The following is an 18,711-nucleotide window of genomic DNA, read 5'->3' as shown; positions in this document are numbered from 1 at the left end:
CTCAGGTTTCTAGTACCAGCTGTTGGGTAGAGAGATGGATGACATCCCCACAGATGTGTCCAACAGAGATTACAGGTGTGAGGGCTTCTCCTGTACCACCAAAAACAGGTCCCAGTTTTTATTACACTGTTCCCTGATCCCACACTGGATTTAACAACATTTTAATTGCTTAAAAAAAAAAAAAAAGCCTGACCAGGCGGTGGCACAGTGGATAGAGCGTAGGACTGGGATGGGAGGACCCAGGTTCGAGACCCCGAGATCACCAGCCTGAGCGTGGGCTCATCGGGTTTGAGCAAGGCTCACCAGCTTGATCCCAGGGTTGCTGGCTCAAGCAAGGGGTTACTTGGTCTGCTGAAGACCCAAGGTCAAGGCACATATGAGAAATCAATCAATGACCAACTAAGGAGCCACAACGAAGAATTGATGTTTCTCATTTCTCTCCCTTCCTATCTGTCCCTCTCTCTGTTTCTGCCACAAAAAAATTAAAAAATAAAGTCTCTTAAAAAAAAAAGCACATTTACTGAGGCAAAATTCAACACTACAAGGTAGGTATATAACTTCCCTCTAGCATAGTTTGATACAAGAGTTTTGCTTCTTAAGTTTGATTTTTTAAAAGTGTTATTTTTTTAGCGTGAGAGAAATAGGGACAGATAGGAAGGGAGAGAAATGAGAAGCATCAGGTTCATAGTTGCCACACCTTAGGTGTTCATTGATTGCTTTCTCATATGTGCCTTGACTGGGGGGCTCCAGTTGAGCCAGTGACCTCTTTCTCAAGCCAGTGACCATGGGGTCATGTCTACCATCCCACCCTCAAGCTGGTGAACCTGCGCTTAAGCTGGCAACCTCAAGGTTTTGAACCTGGGTCCTCAGCATCCCAGGCTGACACTATCCACTGCGCCACCACTTGATCAGGCTAAAGTGTTATTTATTTATGGAAGAGAAAGTTGTGTGAGAGATGGACCCAATTTTCTAATATTTCAAGTCTGAAGAAATTCCTTCAGACATTTCCCCCATTCCTTGCCTTTCTTTCTCTCATCTCCTTTTCCTTGTTTCCTCCATTCCTTCCTCCCTCCTGCCTTCTGGACTGTAGCCAACCCTCCTACACCTTTGATTTCACAGCCGACACCTGTAAAGTCTTCCATTGGTCCAAGTGCTCCACCTCCTCTGTTGCAGAGCTGTCCCACTCTGGGTAATCACAGTACATTATTGCCTGAGCTCAGCTGGATACTGTTAGGTCAGGCGATAAAGTCAAACTAGGTGAAAGATTCTAGACCAGGGTCTGGCAAATAGTAGGTGTCCATTACTCTTTCCCCAAATACCCAAAACCTTTGGTTCTCAGAGTGGTTGGGAAATTCTTCCTGTGGTATAATTTCCCTCTTTGAGTCCTTACTGTTCTAGTTTTCTTTTTCTTTTCTCCTAAAGCAGGGGTCGGGAAACTTTTTGGCTGAGAGAGCCATGAATGCCACATATTTTAAAATGTAATTCTGTGAGAGCCATACAATATGTTTAACATTAAGTACAAGTAAATGTGTGCATTTTATGTAAGACCAACACTTTTAAAGTACAATAAGTCGCCCTGGCCGGTTGGCTCAGTGGTAGAGTGTTGGCCTGGCGTGCAGGAGTCCCGGGTTCGATTCCTGGCCAGGGCACAGAGGAGAAGTGCCCATCTGCTTCTCCATCCCTCCCCCTCTCCTTCCTCTTTGTCTCTCTCTTCCCCTCATGCAGCCAAGGCTCCATTGGAGCAAAGTTGGCCCAGGCGCTGAGGATGGCTCTATGGCCTCTGCCTCAGGCACTGGAATGGCTCTGGTTGCAACAGAGCAACACCCCAGATGGGCATAGCATCGCCCCCTGGTGGGCATTCCAGGTGGATCCCGGTCGGGCGTATGCAGGAATCTGTCTGACTGCCTCCTCGTTTCCAACTTCAGAAAAAAAAAAAAAAGTACAATAAGTCTCTGAATTCTTTTTAATAATGTTGTTATGCTGTTGCTAACCAATGATGAATAAAGTACTTCTTACCATTAATGCGACTCCTGGTGCTGCATGGTTTTGCTGTTGGCTTTGTAGTCTGGTTGATACGTGGTGAGGTTAAGCTTCATGCAGGCGTTGAGACTTCCATCCGTTAAACGTGATCATAGGTTGGTCTTAATGTTCTTTAGATGTGAGGAAGACTGCTCACATGCATATGTAGAGCCAAACATTGTCAGTACAGCAATACTCACACGCTGCAGTGTGTGGTATGTGACGGGAAGCGCATTCCAAGTTTTGACAAATCAGCTGGTCCGCCGGTTGAAGTTTTTTCATTTCTCCCCACTTGTGTTTGCTCACCAACTCTGCTTGCTGTCGTGCAAGTCTTTCAAAATCATTCAGTGACTTGAACTTATTCACCCACATGTCTGAGGCCTTCAGGTCAGCAGGTTGTAGCTCAAAATCTCTGACGGAGACACCAGGGATTTAACTCAGATCGGCGCTGTTTATTGCACACTTGTGTGGATGGGTGATGAACTTAAAAAGATGAGTGTGGCCTGACCTGTGGTGGCACAGTGGGATAAAGCGTCAACCTGGAACACTGAGGTTGCCGGTTCGAAACCTTGGGCTTGCCTGGTCAAGGCACATATGGGAGTTGATGCTTCCTGCTTCTCCCCCTCCTCTCTCTCTCTCTCTCTCTTTCTCTCTCTCTCTCTCTTTCCCCACTCTCTAAAAAATTAATTAAAAAAAAAAAAAAGATGAATGTGGCCTGACCTGTGGTGGCGCAGTGGATAAAGCGTCGACCTGGAAATGCTGAGGTCGCCGGTTCGAAACCCTGGGCTTGCCTGGTCAAGGCATATATGGGAGTTGATGCTTCCAGCTCCTCCCCCCTTCTCTCTCTCTGTCTCTCCCTCTCCTCTCTCTCTCAAAAAAAAAAAAAAAAAAAAAAAAAGATGAGTGTGCTCACAAAATTCTTCAAAGCGCATTTTGAATGACTGCAGATTAGATGTGAAGCCCGCTAGCTGCTGGAGATCAAGATGTTGAGCAGGGTCACTTGCTGTGCATGCATCTTTAAACTCTCCCAGTTTTTCAAAATGTAGTAAATGACCTGTTTCAATGTTGGCAATGCAGAATTCCAGCTTGTTTTCAAATGCAAACACTGCTTGTTGAAGGGATAAGACTGTATTTCCAAAACCTTGCATTTTCACATTGGGCTGGTTCAGATGTTCAGTCATGTCCACGAGATGGTAGAATTTCAGGAGCCACTCAGTGTTAGCTAACTCAGGATGCTCGGCATTTTTCATTTCAAGAAAAGTCCGGATTTCGCTCAGACAAGCCGCGAAATGGCTGAGCACCTTCCCTCTTAACAACCAATGTACATTGCTGTGCAGAAGCATACCAGGATAATTATTCCGAACTTCATCCAGCAGTGTTTTAAACTGGCGATCATTTAAGGCTCGGGCAACAAATAAGTTGACCACCCGAATGACCAGCTACAGCACCTCACCAAGCTGCTCACCACAAATCTGAGCACAAAGCGCCTCCTATTGTAGGATGCAGTGAAAACTTAGGATGGGTCTTTTTATTTTTATTTTATTTATTCATTTTTAGAGAGGACAGAGAGAGGGAGAGAGAGAGACAGAGAGGGAGAGAGAGGAGAGAGAGACAGAGAGAGAGAGAAGGGGGAGGAGCTGGAAGCATCAACTCCCATATATGCCTTGACCAGGCAAGCCCAGGGTTTCGAACCGGCAACCTCAGCATTTCCAGGTCGACACTTTATCCACTGCACCACCACAGGTCAGGCAGGATGGGTCTCTTTTCATGTTCACAAAGAAGCACTACAAATCCTCTGTTTTTCCCTACCATGCACAGAGCACCATTAGTACACACCAAAATAAGTTTATCCATCGGTAGACTTTTTTCTTTAGCGAACTCAGTGAAAGACTTGAATAAATTCTCCCCTCTTGTTGTCTCTTTCATAGGCAGAACAGCAAGACTTTCCTCACGTATTTGTCACTGACAGCATACCTTGCAATCACGCTGAACTGGGATAAATGGCTTATGTCTGTTGACTCATCCAAAGCGAGAGAAAAGAATGGTGTTGCAGTTATGTCCTTCACTTGTGTTGCGTCAATTTGACTTGCCATCATGATGGTACAATCGTGAACAATTCCTGCAGACAGAGGCATGTCTTTTATTCATTTGATTATCTTGTCTTTATCCGAAAAGTCGTCAAAAAGTTCATTGGGCCTGACCAGGCGGTGGCGCAGTGGATAGAGCGTGGGACTGGGATGCAGAGGACCCAGGTTCAAGACCCCGAGGTCGCCAGCTTGAGCGCAGGCTCATCTGGTTTGAGCAAAAGCCTACCAGCTTGAACCCAAGGTTGCTGGGTCCAACAAAGGGTTACTCAGCCTGCTGAAGGCCCGCGGTCAAGGCACATATGAGCCTGACCTGTGGTGGCGCAGTGGCATAAAGCATAGACCTGGAACACTGAGGTTGCCAGTTCGAAACCTTGGGCTTGCCTGGTCAAGGCACATATGGGAGTTGATGCTTCCTGCTCCTCCCCTTTCTCTCTCTCTCTCTCTCTCCTCCCCTAAAAAAATCAATAAAAAAAAAATAAACAAGGCACATATGAGAAAGCAATCAATGAATAACTAAGGTGTTGCAACACACAATAAAAAACTAATGATTGCCTGACCAGGTGGTGGCGCAGTGGATAGAGCGTCGGACTGGGATGCGGAAGGACCCAGGTTCGAGACCCCGAGGTGGCCAGCTTGAGCGCGGGCTCATATGGCTTGAGCAAAGAGCTCACCAGCTTGGACCCAAGGTCGCTGGCTCCAGCAGGGGGTTACTCGGTCTGCTGAAGGCCCGCGGTCAAGGCACATGTTAGAAAGCAATCAATGAACAACTAAGAAGTCGCAACGTGCAACGAGAAACTGATGATTGATGCTTCTCATCTCTCTCCGTTCCTGTCTGTCTGTCCCTGTCTATCTCTGCCTCTGTAAAAATAAATAAATAAATAAAAAATTAAAAAAAACAAAACAAAAAAACTAATGATTGATGTTTCTCATCTCTCTCCGTTTCTGTCTGTCTATCCCTATCTATCCCTCTCTCTGACTCACTCTCTGTCTCTGTAAAAAAAAAAAAAAATACATAAAATTTAAAAAAAAAAAGTTCATTGGCAAAATCAAGCATGAAGGTTTGGCATACTCCTCATCTGTGAATGGCTTTCCGATTCTCACAATTGCTAAAGCACCAGCAAAGCTAGCCGAGCCTGACCAGGCAGTGGCGCAGTGGATAGAGCGTTGGACTGGAATGCCAAGGACCCAGGTTCGAGACCCCCGAGGTCGCCAGCTTGAACGCGGGATCATCTGGCTTGAGCAAAAAGCTCACTGGCTTGGACTCAAGGTCGCTGGCTCCAGCAAGGGGTTACTCCATCTGCTGAAGGCCCGTGGTCAAGGCACATATGAGAAAGCAATGAACAACTAAAGTGCCACAACGAAAAACTGATGATTGATGCTTCTCATCTCTCTGTGTTCCTGTCTGTCTGTCCCTGTCTATCCCTCTTTCTGACTCTCTCTCTCTGTCCCTGTAAAGAAAAAAAAAAAAAAAAGCTAGCTGAATTCCAGTCATCTTGTTGGGTCCAAAAACGGAGTTGCTGCTGACTAGCTTGCACTCTGCACAGTAGCTCTTGAAATGCTTTCTTCCTGCTGTCCTCCGCTGGATATTTCGATGCAAATGTAGTATGGCATGTGTCGAAGTGCTGCTTTATATTTGACCGTTTCATTGATGCAATTTTATCATTGTATATTAGACACACTGCAGAACCTGCTCTCTCCACGAAGGCAAATTTCCTCTGTCCATTCCTGCTGAAAAGTATGATACTCCTCATCTTTTTATTTTTTATTTTTTATTTTTTTAAATTTTTTATTCATTTTAGAAAGGAGAGAGAGAGGGAGAGAGAGAGAGAAGGGGGGAGGAGCAGGAAGCATCAACTCCCATATGTGCCTTGACTAGGCAAGCCCAGGGTTTCAAACCGGCAACCTCAGCATTTCCAGGTCCACGCTTTATCCACTGCACCACCACAAGTCAGGCCATTTTTTTTTATTTTAGCCATCTTCTTCGTCAAAAGGGTTTCTGCAATTAGCTAGCTGACTACTTGATTAAAAGGAGGGAAGTTTACTTCCTGATCTCACAATGACCCGTGTATGTTAAGCATTATCCAATAAAAATTTGGTTTTGTCCTGGAGGACAGCTGTGATTGGCTCCAGCCACCCGCAACCATGAACATGAGCGGTAGGAAATGAATGGATTGTAATACATGAGAATGTTTTATATTTTTAACATTATTTGGCCCTGGCTGGTTGGCTCAGTGATAGAGCATCGGCCTGGCGTGCAGGAGTCCCGGGTTTGATTCCCGGCCAGGGCACACAGGAGAGGCGCCCATCTGCTTCTCCATCCCTCCCCCTCTCCTTCCTCTCTCTCTCTCTCTTCCCCTCCCACAGCCAAGGCTCCATTGGAGCAAAGTTTGCCCGGGCGCTGAGGATGGCTCTGTGGCCTCTGCCTCAGGCCCTAGAATGGCTCTGGTTGCAACAGAGCAACGCCCCAGATGGGCAGAGCATTGCCCCCTGGTGGGCATACCAGGTGGATCCTGGTCAGGCGCATGCGGGAGTCTGTCTGACTACCTCCCCGTTTCCAGCTTCAGAAAAATACAAAAAAAAAAAATTTTTTTTATTAAAGATTTGTCTGCGAGCCAGATGCAGCCATTAAAAGAGCCACATCTGGCTTGTGAGCCATAGGTTCCTGACCCCTGTCCTAAAGTATTATAATTTGATTAGACTATTTATTTTTTTTAAATTATTTTTATTTATTTATTAATTTTAGAGGAAAGAGAGAGAGAGAGAAGGGGGGAGGAGCAGGAAGCATCAACTCTCATATATGCCTTGACAGGGCAAGACCAAGGTTTTGAACTGCCGACCTCAGCATTCCAGGTCGGTGCTTGATCCACTGCGCCACCACAGGTCAGGCCTAGACTGTTTATTTTATTTTATTTATTTATTTTTTTAGACTGTTTATTTTTAAAACATTTATTTGTTGATTTGAAAGAGAGAAAGAAAGATCGATTTGTTGATCCACATATTTATGCACTCATTGGTTGATTCTTGTATGTGCCCTGACCAGGGATCAAACCTGCAACCTTGGCGTGTCAGGATGATGCTCTAACCAACTGAGCTACCTGGCTAAGGCCTAGCATATTTTTAATTGAGACATAATTTATCTATAATAAAGGTAAGTATAGTAAGTGTTTGGTTCACTGAATTTTGGCAATTGTTTGCTATGATCCCTTGTAACACTCTCCTATATAGAATATAGAAATCCCCACAATTTCTTTTGGCCCCCCTTCTGGTCAATTACATTCCTAACCCCTTTCGAGGCAGTAATTTTCCATCATCTATCACTATAAACTAGTTTTTTTTAGTTCTTTTCCTGGGTAGCCAACCTATATTCTACTTCAGGGATCCCCAAACTATTTACACAGGGGGCCAGTTCACTGTCACTCAGACCATTGGAGGGCCAGACTATAAAAAAAACTATGAGGCCCTGGCCGGTTGACTCAGTGGTAGAGCGTCGGCCTGGCGTGCAGAAGTCCCGGTTCGATTCCCGGCCAGGGCACACAGGAGAAGCGCCCATTTGCTTCTCCACCCCTCCCCCTCTCCTTCCTCTCTGTCTCTCTCTTCCCCTCCCGCAGCCAAGGCTCCATTGGTGCAAAGATGGCCCGGGCGCTGGGGATGGCTCCTTGGCCTCTGCCCCAGGCGCTAGAGTGGCTCTGGTCGCGACAGAGAGATGCTCAGGAGGGGCAGAGCATCGCCCCCTGGTGGGCAGAGTGTCGCCCCTGGTGGGCGTGCCGGGTGGATCCCGGTCGGGCGCATGCGGGAGTCTGTCTGACTGTCTCTCCCCGTTTCCAGCTTCAGAAAAATACAAAAAAACCCAAAAAACAAAACTATGAATAAATCCCTATGCACACTGCTGCACATATCTTATTTTAAAGTAAAAAAACAAGGCCCTGGTCCGTTGGCTCAGCAGTAGAGCGTCAGCCTGGTGTGCAGGAGTCCCGTGTTCGATTCCTGGCCAGGGCACACAGGAGAGGCGCCCATCTGCTTCTCCACCCCTCCTCCTCTCCTTCCTCTCTGTCTCTCTCTTCCCCTCCCGCAGCCAAGGCTCCATTGGATCAAAGATGGCCCGGGCACTGAGGATGGCTTTGTGGCCTCTGCCTCAGGCACTAGAATGGCTCTGGATGCAACAGAGCGACGCCCCAGAGGGGCAGAGCATTGCCCCCTGGTGGGCATGCCCGGTGGATCCCGGTCGGGCCCATGTGGGAGCCTGTCTGACTGCCTCCCCGTTTCCAGCTTTGAAGAAATGGAAAAAAAATAAAATAAAAAAAAATAAAGTAAAAAAACAAAACGGAAACAAATACAATATTTAAAATAAAGAACAAGTAAATTTAAATCAACAAACTGACCAGTATTTCAATGGGAACTATGCTCCTCTCACTGACCACCAATGAAAGAGGTGCCCCTTCCAGAAGTGCGGCGGGGGCCAGATAAATGGCCTCAGGGGGCTGCATGCAGCCTGTGGGTCGTAGTTTGGGGACCCCTGTTCTACTTTCTTCAGTTTAGCTGACAGGGGTTCTAGAGGATCCTGGAAGTTCACTGAGCCAGCTCAGCACGTGGCTATGTTCTCTGGCTTGATCACTGTTAAGAGAACATTCCTCTTTTTCCTCATTAAGTGACTGATTCATGATCTTTTTTTTTTTTTTTTTTTTTTTGTGGCAGAGACAGAGAGAGTCAGAGAGAGGGACAGATAGGGACGGACAGACAGGAAGCGAGAGAGAGGAGAAGCATCACTTCTTCATTGCGGTTCCTTAGTTGTTTATTGATTGATTTCTCATATGTGCCTTGACCCGGGGGGCTACAGCAGACCCAGTTACCCCTTGCTCAAGCCAGCGACCTTGGGCTCAAGCTGGTGAGCCTTGCTCAAACCAGATGAGCCCACACGTTCAAGCTGGTGACCTTGGTGTCTCGAACCTGGATCTTCCACATCCCATTTCAATGCTCTATCCACTGTGCCACCACCTGGTCAGGCTGATTCATGATCTTGATAGGTTGTTCCAACTCATTACCTTGTCCTTTAAAGTTCTCTCTCCTTTTCCTCATAGCTATTTGTAAGGCCAGTAGCTGTGGCCACCATCACAGCCACCTGGCCCATGCAGGTTCACATTTGATTTGGACAGACGGTAATGAAACAACAGAGCCAAGAACTGGTGGACCGTTAGCTTTAATCCTAGTTCGCACCAGGCAGGTGAGAAAATACACACAGTGAGAAAACATTTCCCTTTCTGTTCAGGGCTCCCAAAGCCACTGACTCATCCAAGTATTCCTAGAATCAGGTTTCTACCTCACCAGCCTTATTCACCTTTGTTCCCCATCTCCTTCTCTTTGCACAAACTCTGCACAAACTGGCTCTCCTTCAGCACTCTGCTATCTTGGTGCAATGCCAACTGCAGGAACTGAGGAGGGGGGAGAGAGCGCCCCCAGACTGCCCCATTTTATAGATAGAAATCAAAGCCTTTAAGCCAATATACAAATAAGGAAGTCTCTGATACAAAGCCACTTATCTGAGGCATAAATAGATTCCTCATAAGAGTGCACCACCCCACATCATGCAACAGTCAAGGGCAGGTGTGGCCAACAGTTTTTGCCCCTGGGCCAGATTAGAAAGAAAAATTTTTTGCCTGACCTGTGGTGGCGCAGTGGATAAAGCGTCAACCTGGAAACGCTGAGGTTGCCGGTTCAAAACCCTGGGCTTGCCTGGTCAAGGCACATATCGGAGTTGATGCTTTCTGCTCCTCCCCCTCCTCTCTCTCTCTCTCTCTCTCTCTCTCCTCTCTCTCTCTCTCCCCTCTCTATAATGAATAAATAAAAAAAAAAAACTTTAAAAAAAAAAAAAAAAAAAAAGAAAGAAAAATTTTTTCACGGGCTGGACAAAATATTAAAATTTAAAAATGTTAAAAACAAAAACAATTCGTTTGCCTGACCAGGCGGTGGCACAGTGGATAGAGTGTTGGACTGGGATGCAGAGGACTCAGATTTGAGAACCCGAGGTCGCCAGCTTGAGCGTGGGCTCATCTGAGTTTTTTTTGTTTGTTTGTTTTTTTGTTTTGTTTTGTTTTTGGTATTTTTTCTGAAGTTGGAAACAGGGAGGCAGTCAGACAGACTCCCACATGCACCCTACCGGGATCCACCCGGCATGCCCACCAGGGGGTGATGCTCTGCCCATCTGGGGCATTGCTCTGTTGTAACCAGAGCCATTCTAGCACTTGAGGCAGAGGCCATGGAGCCATCCTCAGTGCCCGGGCCAACTTTGCTCCAATGGAGCCTTGGCTGCAGGAGGGGAAGAGAGAGACAGAGAGGAAGGAGAGGGGGAGGGGTGGAGAAGCAGATGGGCCCTTCTCTTGTGTGCCCTGGCCAGGAATCGAACCCGGGACTCCTGCACGCCAGGCCGATGCTCTACCACTGAGCCAACCGGCCAGGACGGCTCATCTGGTTTGAGCAAAATCCCATCAGCTTGAACCCAAGGTCGCTGGCTCCAGCAAGGGGTTACTCGGTCTGCTGAAGGCCCGCGGTCAAGGCACATATGAGAAAGCAATCAATGAACAACTAAAGTGTTGCAACATGCAATGAAAAACTAATGATTGCCCTGGCCGGTTGGCTCAGTGGTAGAGCGTCGGCCTAGCGTGCGGAGGACCCGGGTTCGATTCCCGGCCAGGGCACACAGGAGAAGCGCCCATTTGCTTCTCCACCCCTCCGCCGCGCTTTCCTCTTTATCTCTCTCTTCCCCTCCCGCAGCCAAGGCTCCATTGGAGCAAAGATGGCCCGGGCGCTGGGGATGGCTCTGTGGCCTCTACCTCAGGCGCTAGAGTGGCTCTGGTCGCAACATGGCGACGCCCAGGATGGGCAGAGCATCGCCCCCTGGTAGGCAGAGCGTCGCCCCTGGTGGGCGTGCCGGGTGGATCCCGGTCGGGCGCATGCGGGAGTCTGTCTGACTGTCTCTCCCTGTTTCCAGCTTCAGAAAAATGAAAAAAAAAAACAAACAAAAAAAAACTAATGATTGATGCTTCTCATCTCTCTCCGTTCCTGTCTGTCTGTACCTGTCTATCCCTCTCTTTGACTCACTCTCTCTGTAAAAAATAAATAAATTTAAAAAAAAAACAAAAACGATTCGTTTAACTAAGCAAAATTTTATTATGTAATTTGTTTATGAATAAATGTGAGTGAAAAATTTTAATATACAATATTATTTTAATAATAATATATTTTAATAAAAATATAATTACATGCTGTATTGTTGGGCAGATAAAATATATTATGCTCACTTTGTTAAAAATGGCGCTGCCGCCTGACCTGTGGTGGTGCAGTGGATAAAGCGTCAACCTGGAAATGCTGAGGTTGCCAGTTTGAAACCCTGGGCTTGCCTGGTCAAGGCACATATGGGAGTTGATGCTTCCAGCTCCTCCCCCCCTTCTCTCTCTCTCTCTCTCTCTCTCTCCCCCTCTCCTCTCTAAAATGAATAAATAAAAAAAATAAAATAAAATATAAAAATGGCGCTGCCCACATGGAAGCCTGTCGCCCAGGTGATGTTAATGTGTGTTGGGGGTGGGCTGTGGGCAGGCAGAATCCTTGTAGCCTGGTGCTTGGTTTTAGGACAGCCTTTCCCACCCTTTTTGTTGTGGGGTGGTGCAATCCCATCATGCCTCAGATAAGTGACTTTGTATTAGAGACTTCCCTATTTTGTATATTGGATTAAAGGTTTTGATTTCTGCACTATAAAGTGGGGTAGACCTGAAGCTTGCTCTCTTGGTTCCTGAGATTATCATTAAAGCAGAGGGCAGAGAAAGGCCACATGGAGGACAGGAGAGAGGCAGCTAAGATGGCAGAGTGCTAAAGGAGAAGCCAGTTAGTGCAGAGTTTGTGCAGAGAGAAGGAGATGGGGAACAAAAGAGAATGAGGCTGGTGAGGTAGACACCTTTGATTCTAGGAAACTCGGGTGAGTCAGTAGCTTTGTGAACACTGAATGAGTGGGTTTTGGAGCCCAGTGTGTGTTTTTACTTGCCCGCCAGGTGCAAGCTAGGATTAATGATAACGACGGCCCACCAGTTTGTGGCTCTGTTGTCTCATTACCGTCTGTCCGAATCTAATGCGAACCTGCATGTGAATGGCCAAGATGGCGGCTCCTGGCCTTACACATATAAATATCCAAACTGTATTGCAATCAACCGAAACAATATTTAATTAATAGGATGAGCTTGAAGAGGTTATATTGCAAATAAAACAATTATTTTGTTTTATTGATTTTAAACAATCTGGATACGTTTTCAGTTATCAACTGCAGCTATTGTCTATGCTACAATGCCACTTGATTCAGCACACTTGACCACAAAAATAGTTTGACCTTGAGCACGCACTGGCAAACTCCGCCTAAGAGAATGTGGTTTCACATCGCCGTTAAACGTCAAACAGTTCATATCAAGTACAGACGAGTACAAAAGTTGTAAATCTTTATAATGGAATTTTTTTTAAAAATAAAGAAGTATCGCGAATCCATTCAACCAATTATTGGAAGTTAACCTTAGATTAGTCACACGCGGAATTCTTTTCCACATATCACTATCTTCTTAAATATCTCGATTTCCAATAATCAAAGACGCTTCTGCTTCTGAGTAGCTGAGATTTTAAAGTAGCGGAGAACATTAAAACTTTAATTGTGGGCCTGATCTGTGGTAGCGCAGTGGATAAAGCGTCAATCTGGAAATGCTGAGGTCGCCGGTTCGAAACCCTGGGCTTGTCTGGTCAAAGCACATATGGGAGTTGATGCTTCCAGCTCCTCCCCCCCTTCTCTCTCTCTGTCTCTCCTCTCTCTCTCTCTCTCTCTCTCTCTGTCTCTCCCTCTCCTCTCTAAAAAAATGAATAAATAAATTTAAAAAAACACTTTAATTGTGGGCCACATAAACTCATTAGGGGAGGCAGATCTGGCCCGCGGGCTGTATGTTGGCCATGCCTGGTCAAGGGTATGGGGAAAAGCTTAGTTTTGAAAAGATCTTGGTATTAAAAGGGCAGGAAAGGCTTAGTCTGAAAACTAAGCCTTAGGGCAGGGGTCCCCAAACTTTTTACACAGAGGGCCAGTTCACTGTCCCTCAGACCGTTGGAGGGCCAGACTATAAAAAAACTATGAATAAATCCCTATGCACACTGCACATATCTTATTTTAAAGTAAAAAACCAAAACGGGAACAAATACAATATTTAAAATAAAGAACAAGTAAATTTAAATCAACAAACTGACCAGTATTTCAATGGGAACTATAGGTCTGCTTTTGGCTAATGAGATGGTCAATGTGCTCCTCTCACTGACTATCAATGAAAGAGGTGACCCTTCTGGAAGTCGGCGGGGGCCAGATAAATGGCCTCAGGGGGCCACATGCGGCCCGCGGCCGTAGTTTGGGGACCCCTGCCTTAGGGTATAAGGACCTGCAAACTATAAGTGAGCAAACATATACATCATATTTGCAAACTTATTTAACTAACACTATTTCATTTTTTTTTTAATTAAAAAAAATTTTTTTTTTACAGGGACAGAGAGAGAGTCATATAGAGGGATAGATAGGGACAGACAGGAACGGAGAGAGATGAGAAGCATCAATCATCAGTTTTATGTTGCGACACCTTAGTTGTTCATTGATTGCTTTCTCATATGTGCCCTGACTGCGGGCCTTAAGCAGACAGAGTAACCTCTTGCTTGAGCCAGCGACTTTGAGTCCAAGAGGGTGAGCTTTGCTCAAACCAGATGAGCCCGCGTTCAAGCTAGCGACCGCGGGGTCTTGAACCTGGGTCCTTCCGCATCCCAGTCCGACGCTCTACCCACTGCGCCACCAACTGGTCAGGCAACTAACACTATTTCAGCAGGTAAGGCTGCCAAGCCATAGTTTTCTGACTTTTTCCTTCCTTTCCACACCATACTAGATGCATCCCTCTCACCGCTGTCTACCCCAGGTGTGCATTGATGGTGTAGCTGTGTCATCACAGCAGCTACCTGAAAAACTTATTTTTCTCTCCCAGGTGGTTGTGAGCTCCTCCTAAGCAAGGACTGGTTTCATTTCCTGACTTCCAGTGCCTTGAGCGTGTCAGTGGCCTCCAACTTTCAGAATCTTTTAATGTCAGCCTTTCTGAAATGTCCCTGCCTGGGCAATGTTATAATAACATTTTTATCTTATCAGAGTTGATAATTCACAATAGCTCCTTGTTGCCTAGTGACTCAAGCACATGCCTGAGCTGGCCCATTGAGCAGTCTGCAGTCTGGACCTGGCTTCACCCTGCCTTTTCAAACCTATCTCAGCGCGTGCTCCCAGCAGGCTGGTCTTTCCGGTGGCTGAAGTAGACCCCACTCCTTCCTGATCCTGACCTTCACTCACCACTTTCCTTGCCTGGGAAGCTTCCAGTCTCTTAGGAACCATTCTGAATTTCACAAGAATTAGAAGAATGTATTTGCTGCCCTTATCCAGAGGGCTTTTTAACTGAAGGAGAAGGGAGAAAAATAATCAGATAAAAGTATACAAGCGAATTTCATGAAGGACACAAGGAACAGGAGGACAGTGGATAAGGTACACACCTCCATGGCAGCACTCAGACCGTATTATCACCTGCATGGCTCTTCCCCTTCAGACTGAGTTTTGTTTCATTTTTGTTTGAGCAACAGTTAACCCGGAACCCAGCATAAGGAGGAACTCAGTAAATAATTAGGGGAGAAAATGCAAAGGAAGAAAGTTGGGAGTAATACCCAGTAATGGTACCATGTTATGTAAAGAGTGAAGGCTGTGACTTAGAGTTCAGAGTTTCAGTTATGACTGTGGGCTACTGAGTAGTCACCGCAAGTTACTTTTTTTTTTAGCTATTAAACTCTCACTTTTCTTATCTGTAAAATGGGAGTTAAAAACTTATCTCTTTGGATAGGTGTGAAAGTTTACTCAGATAACATGTGTAAAGCACCTACCATAGGTCTGACCTGTGGTGGCGCAGTGGATAAAGTGTCAGCCTGAAATGCTGAGGTCACTGGTTCAAAACCCTGGACTTTCCTGGTCAAGGTATATATGGGAATCAACTACTACAAGTTGATGCTTCCCATTTCTCCCCCCTTTCTCTCTCTCTCTTTCTCTAAAAATCAGTAAAAAATAAAAATAAAATCAAAATAACTTAAAAAAAGTATCTGCCATATACAATGTGTATTTAGAGAAACACAAGAAGGTAAATAAAATAGAGATATTTTGAAACTTGATGGGAGGAAACTTGTGATGGGCCATGAATAGCATATATATTAAAAAATATATATAGCCTGACCAGGCAGTGGCGCAGTGGATAGAGCGTCGGACTGGGATGCGGAAGACCCAGGTTCGAGACCCCAAGGTTGCCAGCTTCAGCGTGGGCTCATCTGGTTTGAGCAAAAGCTCACCAGCTTAAGCCCAAGGTTGCTGGCTAGAGCAAGGGGTTACTCAGTCTGCTGAAGGCCCGTGGTCAAGGCACATATGAGAAAGCAATCAATGAACAACTAAGGTGTTGCAATGCGCAACGAAAAACTAATGATTGATGCTTCTTATCTCTCTGTTCCTGTCTATCTGTTCCTGTCCCCTCTCTCTGACTCTCTCTCTCTCTCTAAAAAAAGGAAAAAAAAGAAAAAGAAAATATATTTAACAGAAGAGCCAGACATAAGTGTGCAGCTTGATGAATTTTTACAAAGTGGACATACTCATTTAACCACTACTGTTGTCATAAATTATGTTGTTTGAATCTATATCTCTAAAGAATTGTTTCCCCTTCCTTTTCCATCAGTTGCTTACAGAAGTATCTTTAAATCTGTCATTGAAATTTGGATTTGTTTATTTCTCCTTTTTCTTTCCTTAAGTGAGAGGAGGGGAGATAGACTCCCACAAGCACTCCAACCAGGATTTACCCAGTGTGAGGTTGGTTGGCAATGGGGGAAGGTCACATAAGGAACCAGGTCTGGGGACTTTGGCCGAAACCACCCACACCCATGACCGCCAAAAGAAACAGCCCAGGAGCATTTTGAAAATTCTGTCAGCCAATGAAATTTTGCCATGACATAACCCGCCACCACCCTACCGATGCTATAAATTACCCCTCCACCAGGGAAGCTGCGTGACTTCCCTGGCCCCTGTCTTGCGGACCAGTGAACTTTGCCCGGGATGCGCTCTAAATAAAGCTTTTGCTCGTCCATACTTGGTGGCTATGTCCTTCTTTATTCATAGGCAGAAAATACCTTATGTTTGGTGCTGAAACCCGGGAGGAGCTTGAGTCTGCAAGGACCGCTCCTCTCCCCTTCTCCTCCGAGGAAGATCAGGGACCTTCTGACCTCCTATCCACTTTGGCACATGGTGCAGTAAGTCTCCCACTTCCAGCCTCCCCTCAGTTCTTTCCAACTCCGAGACTCCCTGTCCGTAATTGCAGCTGCGTCTGGGACCTCCTATCCGTTCCCAGTGCATGTGTTGCCTATGGAGATGTCCCAGACACTCCCACTCTACCTGACTGTCTGGTGGCCAGAGATTGAGTTGCGGGATGGCAATTCTCATCTCTGATCACCCCAAAACTGAGGGCGGCCATGGGGGCACAGAAATCTAAACCTGGCTCAAAAACACCCTTGGGGTGTCTTATCCAGAATCTCCCAAACATTGTTCCCTACATAAAGAAGAAGAAACTGATCTTCTTCTCCACTGTGGCTGGGCCACAGTACCCATTAGAAAATCAAACCAGGTGGCCTCCTGAAGGGACTTTCAACTTTAACATCCTCACCATTTACAGAACTATTGCCAGAAAACTAGGAAATGGTCGGATATTCCTTACATTCAGGACTTCTGGTATATGTGCTCCCTCCTAATCTCTGTGATGCCTGCTCTACGGTGCAGTTCCCTTTAGCCAGAGAAACCTCAGCTAAACCCTCTGTTTCTAATCTTTCCTCCTTCGCTGACCCCCCTGAGGAACTCTTCTTTTCCTTCCCCTTGTGCGGTGCCATTACTGTGCATCCTGTCCAAATCTCTTCCTAAAACTTCTTCTGTATCCTGCCTTGATGTCTCTACGTAACCCGCAGGACACTACAACATTTGGGAACTTGTCTGAAATGCTGGTGTTCCGCGTCACCAGGTAGAGAAATCCAGATCGGCTGGCCTCTCTGGGGGGTTGCCAGACCCCACTGGAATCTCAAGGAGAGGCACCACCTGAGACGTTCCAGGGATCCCGTTTTCCTGTGGGGTTCAGACAATTCCTCAGCAGACATCTCCGGTCCCCAAATTCAATAATTCAGCAGAGAAATCGAGGAGGGTGGATAGAAGTCATTCCCACCTCTTGAAACGGCAGACACTGTTGCCTCCATTCTCGTTGAAAACATCATCCTGTGGTTTGGAATGCCAACTACCGTCTAGTCAGACAATGGCTTGACCTTCACTGCCCAATAGTCCAGCAGTTTGCCACCTCTCTCAACATTATCTGGAGACTCCACATACCCTATCACCCTCAATCATCAGGTAAGGTGGAAGGGGCCCATGATATCCTAAAGGGTCAGCTAACCAAACTTTCCATTGAGATCAGATTCTCCTAACCAAATCTCCTCCCCTTGGCACTCACCAGAATCAGAGCAACACCGTGAAACCCCACTGGACTCAGCCCCTTTGAGCTGGTTTATGGTAGACCATTCCTAATTAATCACAACTTACCTATTAACCCCCCTCATCTTGCCACATACCCCCCCTTTCTGTCTTTACTCTGCCATCTTCTCAGGGAACACGCGGACCAGACTTTTACTCCCATAGGGAGTCCAGATGAAGCACACCCAGCAGTCCCTCTCCAGCCAGAAGACAGGGTTCTTCTGAGGGAGCTCCAGCCTGGCTCCCTATAGCCCAGGTGGATGAAATCCCATACAGTAATATTAACTACTACTGCAGCCAAGCTCCTAGGGCAAACACCTTGGTACCATGTTTCTCGCCTCAAGCTTGTCCTCATGCAGAAACACTGTCAGTCGGAACCACTGGGCCCCACCTGTCTTCGGCTCACCAAAAGGTTGAGCCCTGCAGATCCTCCTGTTATTCCTGTCCCTCCCACGAGGAACCTGCTGCCAGAGTGAATTATAGCAAGGAGCAATGCTGTTACTATATCAATGAGACTGGCCTGATGGAAGAAAACATCAAGGTCCTCAACCATCTGCAAGAGAAACTGCGCAAGGATCTCTCTTCCTACAACCCGCTTAACTCCTGGTGGCAGTCACCCATCCTCACCTGGGTTGCCCCTCTCCTAGGTCCTCTTCTAATTAAAGGCATATTACTCATGTTTGCTCCTCTTTTCTTTTTTTTAAAGATTTTATTTATTCATTATAGAGAGGGGAAAGAGAGAGAGAGAGAAGGGGAGAGGAGCAGAAAGCATCAACTCCCATATGTGCCTTGACCAGGCAAGCCCAGGGTTTTGAACCGGCAACCTCAGCGTTTCCAGGTTGACACTTTATCCACTGTACCACCACAGGTCAGGCATCTCCTCTTTTCTTAGATTCTTACAGGGCCGCATCTGTGAGGTTTCTCGAGTCACAATCAACCAGATGCTCCTACACCCATATACACGACTCCCCTCAGAGCTACCTC

This window comes from Saccopteryx bilineata, chromosome 2 (genome assembly GCF_036850765.1).
Source record: "Saccopteryx bilineata isolate mSacBil1 chromosome 2, mSacBil1_pri_phased_curated, whole genome shotgun sequence".
NCBI classification, from domain to species: Eukaryota; Metazoa; Chordata; class Mammalia; order Chiroptera; family Emballonuridae; genus Saccopteryx; species Saccopteryx bilineata.
The sequence above is the reverse complement of the archived record's forward strand: the minus strand, read 5'-3'. Positions refer to the sequence as shown.